Source organism: Pristis pectinata, chromosome 10 (genome assembly GCF_009764475.1).
Source record: "Pristis pectinata isolate sPriPec2 chromosome 10, sPriPec2.1.pri, whole genome shotgun sequence".
In the NCBI taxonomy this organism is placed as follows: domain Eukaryota; kingdom Metazoa; phylum Chordata; class Chondrichthyes; order Rhinopristiformes; family Pristidae; genus Pristis; species Pristis pectinata.
The window spans coordinates 100,263,805-100,276,696 of NC_067414.1; positions in this window are offsets into that span (position 1 = coordinate 100,263,805).

The window sequence follows — 12,892 nt, forward strand, 5'->3', positions numbered from 1 at the left end:
CTCCTTACTATCAACTAGTTTAGTCACCTGCGTTCTAATGATACCTCCTACATTCACATTCAAATTGGGGATGTATCTATCAGCAGTAAGCCATCCCTATTATCCATGGACTCTGAGGAGTACTGTGCGCAGAGAACAGATTCTTTGAAGCTGTGCACCCAGCAGCACAGTTTTCCATTCAGTGATTTTTGTGAGGAGCTTGCCTGTGACTTTCGACACATACAGAGAGTGTTAAGAAGGGTAGCAAGGACAAGCCAGGGAACTACAGGCTGGTTAGCCCGACATCAGTCGTGGGGAAGTTACTGGAGGGAAATCTGAGGGACAGGATCTACCAACATTTGGATAGATAGCGTCTGATTAGGAGCAGTCAGCATGGCTTTGAGCATGGAAAGGCGTACTTGATGAATCTTTTAGAGTTTTTGAAGAGGAAACCAAAAAGGTAGATGAGGGTAGGGCAGTGGATGTTGTCCATTTGGACTTTAGCAAGGCCCTCGACAAGATCCCGCATGGTAGGCTGGTCTGGAAGGTTGGGTCCCTTGGAATCCAGGGAGAGCTAGTTAGGTGGATTCAAAGTTGACTCGGGGGTAGGAAGCAGAGGGTGGTGATTGAAGGTTGTTTCTCAGAATCAAGGCTGGTGACTAGTGGTCTGTCAAAGGGGTCGGTGTCAGGACCCTTGTTATTCGTTATTTATGTAAATGATTTGGATGTGAATGTACAAGGCTTGATCAGTAAGTTTGCAGATGACACGAAATTAGGAGGTGGTGTTGTTAGTGAAGGAGGTTACCTTCGATTACAGGGGGATGTTGATCAGTTAGGGAAGAGGGCCAAGGAGTGGCAAATGGATTTTAATACAGATAAGTGTGAGGTAGTATATTTTGGAAAGTCAAACCAGCATAGGACTTGTACTGTGAATGATAGGGCACTGGGGAGTGTAATGGAACAGAGGGACCAAGGAGTACAAGTGTATAGTTCGTTGAAAGCGGCGTCACAGGTAGACAGGGTAGTGAAAAAGGCGTTTAGCACGCTGGCCTTCATCAGTCAGGGCATTAAGTATAGGAGTTGGGACATTATGTTGCAGTTGTATAAGTCATTAATGAGGCTACACTTGGAGTACTGTGTACAGTTTTGGTCACCCTGTTACAGAAAAGATGTGGTTAAACTGGAAAGAGTGCAGAGAAGATTTATGAGAATGTTGCCTGGACTAGAGGGCCTGAGTTACAGGGAGAGGTTGCATATGACAGGCTAGGTCTTCATTCCTTGGAATGTAGGAGAATAAGGGGTGACCTTATAGAAATGTTTAAAATGAGGGGCATAGATAAGGTCGATGGTAACAGTCTTTTCCCCTGGGTGGGGGAGTCCAAACCTAGGTAAATTGGGAGGCATAGGTAAATTGGTATATTATTGTCACATGTACCAAGGTACAGTGATCATTTCATCAGTGCATCGAGGTAGTACAAGGGAAAGCAATAACAGAATGCAGAATGAAGTTTTACAGCTACAGAGAAAGTGCAGTGCAGGCAGACAGTAAGGTGCAAGGCCATCTTAGAGTCATCGAATTTAGATTTAAAAGAGTAGGACGATTATAATGTTTAGGGTGAGAGGGGAAAGATTTAAAAGGGATATGAGGGGCAACATTTTCACACAGAGGGTGGGGAGTGTATGGAACGAGCTGCCAGAGGGAGTGGTTGAGGCAGGTACAATGATATCAGTTAAGAAGCTCTGGGATGGGTACATGGAGGGGCGGGGCTTGGAGGGATAGAGGCCGAATTCAGGAAATTGGGACTGGCTGGATGGGCAACATGGTCAGCATGGACTGGTTGGGCTGAAGGGCCTCTGACCGTACTGTATTGCTCTATAACAAATGCAGCTGAAAAGCACCCATTCCAGGAATCCATACCTGGAAAAACAGTTGTGCATTTTTGCTGAAAATTGAAATACATCAATTAAAAACAAAACATTTCCACTAGAACCAGTGGAAATCTGTAATCTGAAGACGGAGGTGAATAGTCTACACGAAGATCTTTATAAAACGAGGCTTAAATGTTGCATCATGGCGGAGATTCTGTGCAAGCAAGGTTCACGTGCCCGTCAAGTCTGAATCCTCTGTGCTCCATTTTCAGCTCAGGATTATCTGCTCTTGTGGTCAGTCAAACAAGAGAACTGATGGGGAGTCAGGCACAAGATCTGGCAATAAGTCAGATACGGTCCTCAATGTAAACCTACATTCCTGTGATGAGAGAGGTTCAACAATATAGGGATTAAGCTACCTGATTTTACTCTACCTAAAATCACCTGTCCCTTCCCCATCCTCTTTTCAGAAGGATGCCCTAATGCCTGATTAATGGACCATTTGTTTAAACAACTTTCCTGTATCTGGAACATGGACTAGACCCTGTTATATCCTTTCCACATCAATCTGTCTGTGCCCAGGAGAACTAATGACAGATTCAAAACTTTGTACTTTAAATGTTAATTTTCAGGCATAAGTGAAAAGACGAAGGTATAAATTTGGCAATTTGCTTGGACCACATTTCTTTACTCTGGGTTCCACTACCGTGTGTCAGTTTTTACCTTCCCATGGATGCCAATAAAATTCCTAGGAAATGTGAGCAGAACTTGAAAATGGGAAGACTGGAGTGAATAGCAATAGTGCTTGCCATTTCAGGAAACTCCAGCTCCTGTGTCACCATCAGCAGCACAGCTCTCTCCCACAACAGCTATCCATTCCTGCCAACACACTTCCCTGCCCCTAAACATTAGTGTTTAACCACAGTGGTTTATTTCTGGAAGTACTAGTTGCCATGGTGATACAATCCTTTTAATGGCACATCAAACTGCCTGGTCTGCTGAGTACTTTCTTCTCACCCAAGACTGCCTGAGCATTGAATCCAGTAAGGTAGGTAGTTGGATAAAGCAGCAAATCGACATGTTGGCATTAGGTAATCACATCCAGAGTTCTATCAGTTTTAAAAGTGTTGCTGTTGGATTAAAGGTCAGGACACCTCCCAAAGCACCATAAGAAAGCAAGCAAGTGCAACCAACTCAAGGCAATGGTACTGATACAATAAGTACTGACAATGCCACAGCTAAATACACGCCCAGAACATTATTAGATCTCAAGTCCAATTTACCATTGGATTTTGTATCCAACTGACCATCAGATCTTGCACTCAGCTGACCATCAGATCAGAGGTTCCTCTCATCACCGTGTCCCACTGACCATCTGATATCACAGCTGACTGACCATCGGGTCGCATGTCTGACTGACCATCATGGCTCATTTCAAACCAGCCAACTAATTCTGAGTCAACTTTTTTTTCTTGTGACATCCAAATGTGATTTCAATTGTCTTCTAAAAGCAGTATTTGAAAACAGAAAGATAAGCCAAAATCCCATGGGTTGTACCTGTCGTTGCTTTATCGTAAGGCACTGAGCAGTACGGATTTTGAGACTTGGTCCATCATCTGGTAATACTGTGTCCCAGCCAAGTGAATTTCGCAGTCTCAGGATGTGGTGTATGGCCCCATCCTCAAGATCCTCCTCTGGCTCTGGTCAAAACAAGATGGCATCAAAATCAGGATCATGGTCAAAACGTCACCACTCTGGAAATCATTTCATCATCAATCGTTAATATGACATTGCACTTACAGAGGCAACATATTCTGTGCTGCATGAACATCCATACAAAGTGAAGGAGTGAAAGAGAAATATACCAGGGTGCAGTGATCATGATTATAACTATGGTTAATGTGGAACATGCAGTACAGAAGGTTGATATTTACTCATCATGCCTGTGCAAGGTTATTGAATGATCCATCCAATTAATCCCTCTCCCTTGCCTCATAACTCTGCAAATTTATCCCCTTCGAGTACATATCCAATTCTCTTTTTAAAGGTTGTTATTAAATCTGCTTCCACCATCATTTCAGATAGCACATTTTAGATCAAAATCTACTCACCATCCCAATAAAATATCTCCTCTCTCTCTCTCTCTCTCTCTCTCTCTCTCTCTCTCTCTCTCTCATGGGAATATCAAGCTTTCAAGGTTGTGCTAGGCCTGGATTTGAGTGATTTTAGCATCTTTAAAGCAAATGGGCTAAAAGGTATGAATGAAACCATGTCCTTAGTTGTTCAGGTTCTGACCATCATTTCTTTCTGGCTACAGGTGTGGAGCTAGGAGGACTGGAACCATTGTTTAAAATGGAAGAAGGGATAGACTGAGAAGTTGAGACACAAGAGACTGCAGATGCTGGAAATCTGGAGCAACGGACAAAGGAGCTGGAGAAAGTCAGCGGGTCAGGCAGCACCTATGGAGGGAAATGGACAGTCGACATTTAGGGACGAGACCCTTCATCAGGACTGAAAAGACAGAGGAGAGATAGCCGATATGAAAGGATGGGGGGAAGGGATAGAGCAAGAGCTGGTGGGTGATAGGTGGATCCAGGTGAGGGTTATACCTCAACATTTATACATCAACATGAAGCAGCTGAGAAGTTATAGGCCAGTCATCTTAACATCCATTGTGGAAGAATTTTGCAAAAATATCCAAAGGGCAAGTTTAAATCATTTAGCAACAAAGGAATTCAGTATGGGTTTTTTAAGGGTCATAGAATTATATAGCACAGAAACAGGACCTTCTGACTAACAATTGCATTTTTTGAGGTAACAGGGTTGATGAGGGCAGTGCAGTTGATTTAGCATTCCTGCATTTAGTAAGGCATCTTACAAAGTCCCAAGTGGCAGACTGATCAGAAAGCCTGCAGGATCCAGAGCAAAGAGACAGAATAAAAGTTGCCTCTGTGGGCCTCTGATGGCCTAGGGGTGTCACTGGGAGATCCGCGGAAGGGGGTTCCTCCTTTTCATAGGTATAGTAATGATTTGGACTTTATAAAAAAAAGTTTGTAGAGATACCAAAACTGGCAGAGTGGTTAATGTTGAGGAAAAATGTTATAAGGTTGCCAAAGGAGGACTGGTCAGGTGAATCAAAATGTGTCAAACAATAATGTCCATAGGATGAAGGCGTCTGGTAGAAGAAGCAAAAGTGACATGAGGAAAAAAGTCTTTACACAGTGGGAGATGAGGGTCTGGACTGCTCGGCTATTGAACAATCAATGCAATTAATCTCTCTCCCTTGCTTGAGATAGATTCAACTGTAGTGTTCAAAAGGGAGCTGGTTAAGTAACTGAAAGGAAAGGCTACATTTGGAGTACTGCGTCACCCTGCTATGGGAAGGATGTTGTTAAACTGGAAAAGATACAAAAAAGATTTATGAGGATGTTACCAGGACTGGAAGGTTTGAGTTATAAGGAGAGATTGGATAGGCTAGTACTTTTTTTCCTGAAAGGTAGGAGGCTGAGGGGCGACCTTATAGAAGTTTATAAAATCATGAGGGGCATAGATAAGTTGCATAGCCAGTCTTTTCCCTAGGGTAGGGGAATCCAAAACTAGAGGGCATAGGTTTAAATTGAGAGGAGGAAGATTTAAAAGGGACCTGAGAGGCAACATTTTCACACAGAGGGTGGTGCATAGATGGAATGAGCTGCCAGAGGAAGTGGAAGAGGCTGGTACAATTATGACTTTTAAGTCACTTGGACAGGTATAAGACACTTGCACTTGGATAGGAAAGGTTTAGAGGCATATGGGCCAAATGCAGGCAAATGGGATTAGCATTTGGTCAGCATGGTTGAGTTGGGCCGAAGTTGGACCTGTTTTCCATAATGTATAGCTCCATGACTATATGACTCTAATTTGCAGGGCTGGTGTAGAGAGGCTAAGAGAGTGGAACGAGCTGGATCACTCTCTCACAGCTGGAGTGGCCTCTTTCCATGCTGTAACCATTCCATAATATGAAGGTCATTTATTTGGAAGGAGAAAATAAGGCAATGAAATGGCAGGAAATTAAAGTGTAGAGGACAAGAAGGGCCCTGAGAGTGCATGTTCACAGACCCCTGAAAGTAGCAGGACAAGTAATCGGTACACAGTATACTTGGCTTTACTGTCTAAACAGGGAATACAACTGTATAAATCACTGATAGGCCACAGCTAGAATATTTACATGCAAGAAGAATGTGACAATGCCAGAGAGGGCGCAAAAGAAATATAGGAGGATGTTGCCAGGGCTGGAAAATTTGAGTTATGAGAAGAGACTAGATGGGCTTCTGTCATGCCCGTGGATCTTTACTATTGCGGCAGGTATTATCACTCAGGCTAGACAGAGCCAACAACAGGATATTCTTCACTGAAAACAGCCCATCTCTATAAACAGCAGTGTCTGTTAAAGTATCAAGGTCAGACTCTGGTACACTCAGTTCTTAGAAGCACAATCATGCTCACACATTCCACAGGTGGGATCGTTTCCTTTGGAACAAAATTGACTCAGGGAATATTTAATAGACGTGAATAAAATTATGAAAGCCCTACACAGAATTTTTGGGGAAGGAGCTCTAATCGTGGGGGGTGGGAATGGTGTGTGTGTGTGTGTGTGTGTGTGTGTGTGTGTGTGTGTGTGTGTGTGTGTGTGTGTGTGTGTGTGTGTGTGTGTGTGTGTGTGTGTGTGTGTGTGTGTGTGGTGTGTGTGTGTGTGTGTGTACACGCGTGTGGGGTAAGCTCTATTCCCAGGATGGAGCACTTTCAATGCTATTACAATCGGTGCCATTGGTATGAACAAGACTATTTTTTTGTTTATGAGATATGGGTGTTAATTGCCTATCTCTAATTTTTCTTGAGAAGGTCGTGGTGAGCCACCTTCTTGAACTGCAGCAGTCCTTCTGGTGAGGGTACTGTTGGGTAGTGAATTTCAAGAAGGTCATTGATGAAGCAGCTAAAGATAGTTGGGCCAGGGTGCAGCGTGAAGAACTCCTGGGACTGGGATGGTTGAATTCCAACAACCACAAACATCTGCCCCTGTGCGAAGAATGACTCCAGACAATGGTGAGTTTTCCCCATGAGCCCCACTGAGCTCAGCACTCCTTGATGTCAAGGCCAGCCATCTTCACCTGCAATCTGGAATTTAATGCTCCTATCCATGTTTAGGTCAAAGCTGTTGTAAGACCTGAAGCCCAGTGGTTCAGCTGAGTGGGTTACTGGTGAGTAAGTGGCACTTGATAGCATTGATTAAGAAACTTGCAGATGATTGAGAGCTGACTAATGGAATGGTAATTAGGCACATTGGTTTTGTCCTGCTCTTTGTGAGGAGAACATAGCTGGGCAATTTTCCATTCTGTTGTAGCACTGGGACAGTTCTGTAGAAGATGCCCTTGTTCCACATCCAGCCTCCAGTAAAAACTGAGCAAGTGTGGGACAACATCAGGAGCAGCTCGCATCAACTGAGCCAATCTTTCTAGAAGATTAATACCTGGCAGAAGGGAATCACTGGCAAGGTCTGAATTTAATGCCAACCCCTCTTGCGAAGATGGTGGTGAGCGGCCGCCTTGAGTGTCTGTATGCGTGTGGTAAAAGTTCTTCCGAACTGCTCTTTGATAGGGCAGTCCATGACTTTAGATCAGTGACAATGACGGCACAGTAAAATATTTCCACATCAGGATAATATACAATTTGGAGGCAAATACACAATTTGCAGCAAGGAAACGGACACTTCGACTCACCTTGTTCACGCCAACCTTTCTGCACATCTACATGAATCCCACTTGCCTGCACCTGGTCCATATCCTTCTAAGCCTTGCATCTTTCAGTGCCTGTCTTCTGAAGGTACTGATTGTATCTCATTCCACCACCTCCTCTGGTGTCAAGTTCCAGATAGCAACCACTTTCTGTGTAAATAAGCTTTCCCCTCAAGTCCTCTTTAAAACTCCTTCATGTTAAACCTAGGCCCTCTTATTTTTGATGCCCCAAACATGGGGAGAAGGTTTTGACTATCTACCCTATCTATGCCTCTCATAATTTTATATACCTCTATCAGATCACCCTTTAACCTCCTTCACTCCAGGGAAAACAAGCACAGCCTATCCAATATCTCTTCATAACTTCAATCTAGGCAACATCATGGATTTCCTTTGCAATCACTCCAGCACAAGCATATCTTTCCTGTAGTGTGGTGACCAAAACTGCACACAATACTCCAAGAGCGGTCTACCCAGTGTTTTGTAAAGTTGCAACATAGACATCCCAACTTTTATACTCTTTGCCCTGACCTATGAAGGCAAGCATGCCGTATGCCTTCTTTGCCACCCCTTCTATCTGTGTTGTCAATTTCAGGGAATATGGACAAGAACTCCAAGGTCTCTCTGTTCATCAACATTCCTTTACGCCCTGCCATTTACAGTACATGTCCTATCCCTATCTGAGTTCCCAAAATGCATCACCTCGCACATGTTGGGATTAAATTCCATCTGCCAACATTCCACCCAACTTCCAACTTTCCATCTGATCCACATCCTGCTGTAGCCTTAGACAACCTTCCTCACTGTCCACAATATCACCAACTTCTGTACCATCTGCAAACTTACTAATTGTCCTGTCAAGGGTCTCAGTGGTGTCCATCCATAAACAAACATTGTCCCCAAAGATAGAAAGGAACAGGGGCAAGCCAGAAAATAATATTGCAGTCATTAACTGTTGGCAACAAACTGTTTGCTTGGATCACTCTCCTGTAACATTGAAATGACATCTCACCAGGAGATCGGCTGAGAAACAGTTAATCACATAATTTAGTGGAGTAAGTGCAGTAAAATACATAAAACACAGACAACAAATGGCCAGAAAATGACAAGTACGTTTTTGGATGACCTTTAAAAGGAAAATGTTGCTTCAATTACCTATTCTAAATCAGGTGATTTATGTGACAGTATGATTAAGATGACGTGATATTTGTTCAGAAAAAAGACCAACTCAAGCCAGCCAAAGGCACTAATTACTCCACATTCAGAAAGAAATTAGGCTTACAAAGCACAAGCACATTCTAACAACTAGAGGTTCTTGCAGCAGCTTGGCTACCGTTGATTAAGGATTTGGCCTCCTTAAGTATTTTTATCCTATGTTCCATTTTCTCAATCCCCCTGCAAGTTGCTACACATAACACCCCAATCCAGCATCAGCAACGTGGCCCATGACTCTGAATCTCACCCAATGATATTGAAAGGAAGGAATCACTCAAATTTCCCAGCCACTGGGTTAACACATTATCACTACCACCCCTACACCTGACCCTGACCATGTCCTTCTCATTCTGTACAAAGAAAATTAGGGTCTACGTCCCACACATTCACTAAAGAGGAGTTATTCCGCCACTCATTCAATATACCAGGCTTCATGGGTACACCAGATTTTGACTGAGCCACTGGAGTAGGGTGAGAAAAGTTGGTTTAGAAAGTATTTAGTTCATCAACAAAAGTCAGGACAGAAGCTCACAGAGGAAGCAATGTCATGGCAGTCTGAGGAACAAAAAAAATAGGAGCTGGAGTAGGCAGTAGAAATCCTCAAGCCTGCTTCACCATTGGTAAGATCTTGGCTGAAGTCTACATTGACTTCACTTTCTTGTCCTGTCCCCAATCCCTGGCTTTTCCTGGCCAATGATTTTGTTTTTTGACTGGGCCTGAGATTAAAATGGATTTACACACATTACCTATCACTTGGTTACTGACACAATCTGTCCTCCAATTATACCAGAGATAATTCCAATCTAGTATTACTGAATCACAATATTTTGGGCTATATTTGGCACAAGGTTACTTGCAGTATTCTTCCTTTTTTATAAGGTACTTTAAATAATGCTAAAATGCAACAAAACCCTATCTCTGCTAATATTATATCTCTTTGAGAGCTGTCTCTCTTATATATACCCTGTGAATATCACTTTGTTAATCCAGCACACACAGGACTAGCAGACTTCCTGGACTATTGGATGTAATTCTTATACTAATATTCCAACACACTTTTCATTCACTTTTTTTAGATGTCCCACAGCAGAAATTTTCCAGCGAACTTAGCAAGTTTAAAGCGCAAGAACCAGAACCGGATGAGTGGGGAGGGAGCGCGGGAGCCAGGGTCCCAGCGAGTGGGGAGGGATCACGGGAACCGGGGTCCCGGTGATTGGTGATAGGTATTCTATAATGTAATTATTAAGCACTTTCACACAATGTTTACAAGTGACAGCATAGATGTCTACCAAAAGACATGAGAAACAATAAGATCTTCAACTTATGTTCGTAACGTTAAACAGAATACGCCAAAGCATCTTTTCAAAAACTTCTTCAGGTTCGTTAGTTAACTACTTTATTAATTGGAATTGATAAACCAGGCAAATATCTTTTGTCATCCTCTATCCCCTTCCATGTGTTTGTGTGTGTAGCTTGCCTCCCATAAAAATATTTCTCTAAGGAAGTTTTGAGCACATATTTGAATCTTTTTCCCTACCTGCCTGGTAATCTCCTCCCAGGGAAGAGTTGTTGCAGATTTGAAGAAGTGCAAACTCTCCATTGACTCCCGGGAACCTCTGGCCCATGACCGCTCAAAGTAAAGGAGAATTCAGGATATTACTGAGAACACAGACGGCATGCACTGGGAGCACAGAGGAGCCCTGCATAAGAGCAGAAGGAGCAGACCACCTCACAAACTACCCACCCACTCGCTCCTTCAGCCACCTCCTGCCATGGAAGCATCTACGGTTCCCACACCGCCCTCATCAGCCACCTCAGAACCCACAAACCTGGAGTGGAATCCTGGAGGAAAGCCTAATGAGACCAACATTCTGGGAGATATTTTTATATTCATATGTGGTCGATTGGATTAGAAAGACCGTCAGCACACACACAGGCACACAGGAAAAATCAACCTCTCCATTTTCTGCACATATATCACCAACCCTACTTGCAACACTACAGTGGAAGAAATATCAGTTCACTTTTGGCCAATAGGCAACACTACTTTTTTAATAGTGGGTTTGAAACTGAATGCCTCAAATATTATACTCCTCTTCCCAGTTTATTAGTTATGAGCTGTAAGACCATCAGCAAAAACATCCCACAACACAGAAAAAAATGTACACATCAATAAGGCCCCAGCTGCCACCGCAACAAGCCACCTTGTATCTTGCTGTTAAAATCCTGTGCGTTCTTCCAGCCTGCGTAATGCCAACTGTAAATTATATATTTACAAATAATAACTACAGAGGTGGGAAGCCATAGAAGGTAAGGCCTGGTGGTGAGGCTTGAAACTTCAATCACTGAGCTTCCTGCACATTGATGTTCACAGAACAGCCATCAGTAATTCTGCCAATAAATGAATGTATGCACACTTCAGGATCTCCTGCCGTCCTCCCTGCTCCTTCCCTCCTCACCACTTCACCAACCACACTTCTTCCCTCTTCCGATATGTCTGGCCATGCCCCCTCCTCTCTTCCCCTCCCCTTCCCCACCTCCTCTCTCACCCCCCTCTCCTCTTGTCAACCTCCCCCTCCCCTCCTCCAGGCTGAGTTCATTGTAAGCATTGCTCCCATCTTGCAGTTCTGATGCAACCATCTGCTCACTCTCGGCCTCTTAAGATCTATCACCATTCAATGCATTGACAAGAAGGAGAAGGCAAGCAACAGCACTCGCATTCAAAGCTTTTCAATCCTTTCTCTTTGTGTAAGCAAGTCTCTGGAAAAAAAATAATTTCTTTCTAACTCTTGCAACCTCTTCCTTGAGGAGATGACAGACATACAGAGCAATGATTATTTTAAAGCAATACCTCACAGATCTCTTGAAGGGACGCCTAGCTTATCAGTGGCAGAATAACGTTTACTGGGACCTTGGACACATAGAGGCCCGTCACAACCTCCACCCCTCCCGTTGTGGGTGCCGCTTGTTGTGGGTGGGGCACAATAATTCCCACTATATGGAGAACATCCCAGGAGCAGCACAGGCTCAATGACGAAATGACGTTAAATGTGAAAAAAGAAAAAAAAGAAAAGCAGCGCAACTTCGAACTGCTGCTTCACAGCTCTAGCAACCCAGGCTTAATTCTGACCTCTAGCGCTGTCTATGTGGAGTTTATACATTCTCTCTGTGACCATATAAGTTTCCCCTCGGTGCTCCGGTTTCCTCCCACATCCGAAGAAGTGCAGACACGGTAGTGTAGGGGTTAGTGTAACGCTATTACAGCGCCAACGACCTGGGTTCAATTCCGGCCGCTGTCTGTAAGGAGTTTGTACATTCACCCCGTGTCTGCGTGGGTTTCTTCCTACATTCCAAAAAGACATACACGTTAGGAGCTGTGGGCACGCTATGTTGGCACCAGAAGAGTGGTGACACTTGCCAGCTGCCCCCAGGACATTCTCAGTAATGCAAAAAGATGCATTTCAATGTGTGTTTCGATGTACATGTGACTAATAAAGATATCTCATCTTAAGTGCAGGACGGTAGGTTAATTGGCCACTGTAAATTGCCCCTAGCAGAGGCGAGTGTTAGAATCTGGGGGAGTTCATGGAGATATGTGGAGAATAGTGTAGGATGACCTTAAATGGATGCTTGATGGTCAGTGTGAACTCAGTGGAACGAAGGGTCTGTTTTCATTCTGTATGCTTCTCTGATTCTGAAATATAATACAGGCTCTGAAGCAGTCTGGAACTAGGCAGAGAGTAGAGGACAGATAGATTGCAAGGTATGGTCCTCAGTCACATGTTGTACTTGAGTCACAGAGTCAGTTCCCACACTGAGTTAACTAGTGTCAGCCAGCTCATCAGCACTGTATCATTGTCCCTTGTCAATGAAAGGGAAAAGTTAGCTTATGGTTTACTCCACAAATGAAGCCAAACATCAGAAATAATACTCAGCAATCTGTGTACCTCAAAGAAACAATAACCTGCATTTCTACAGCATCTTTAGTGTAGTAAGTACTTCCAAGCACTTCACAGGAATGTTACCAAACAAGATACGTTATGAAGTTACAGAAGAAG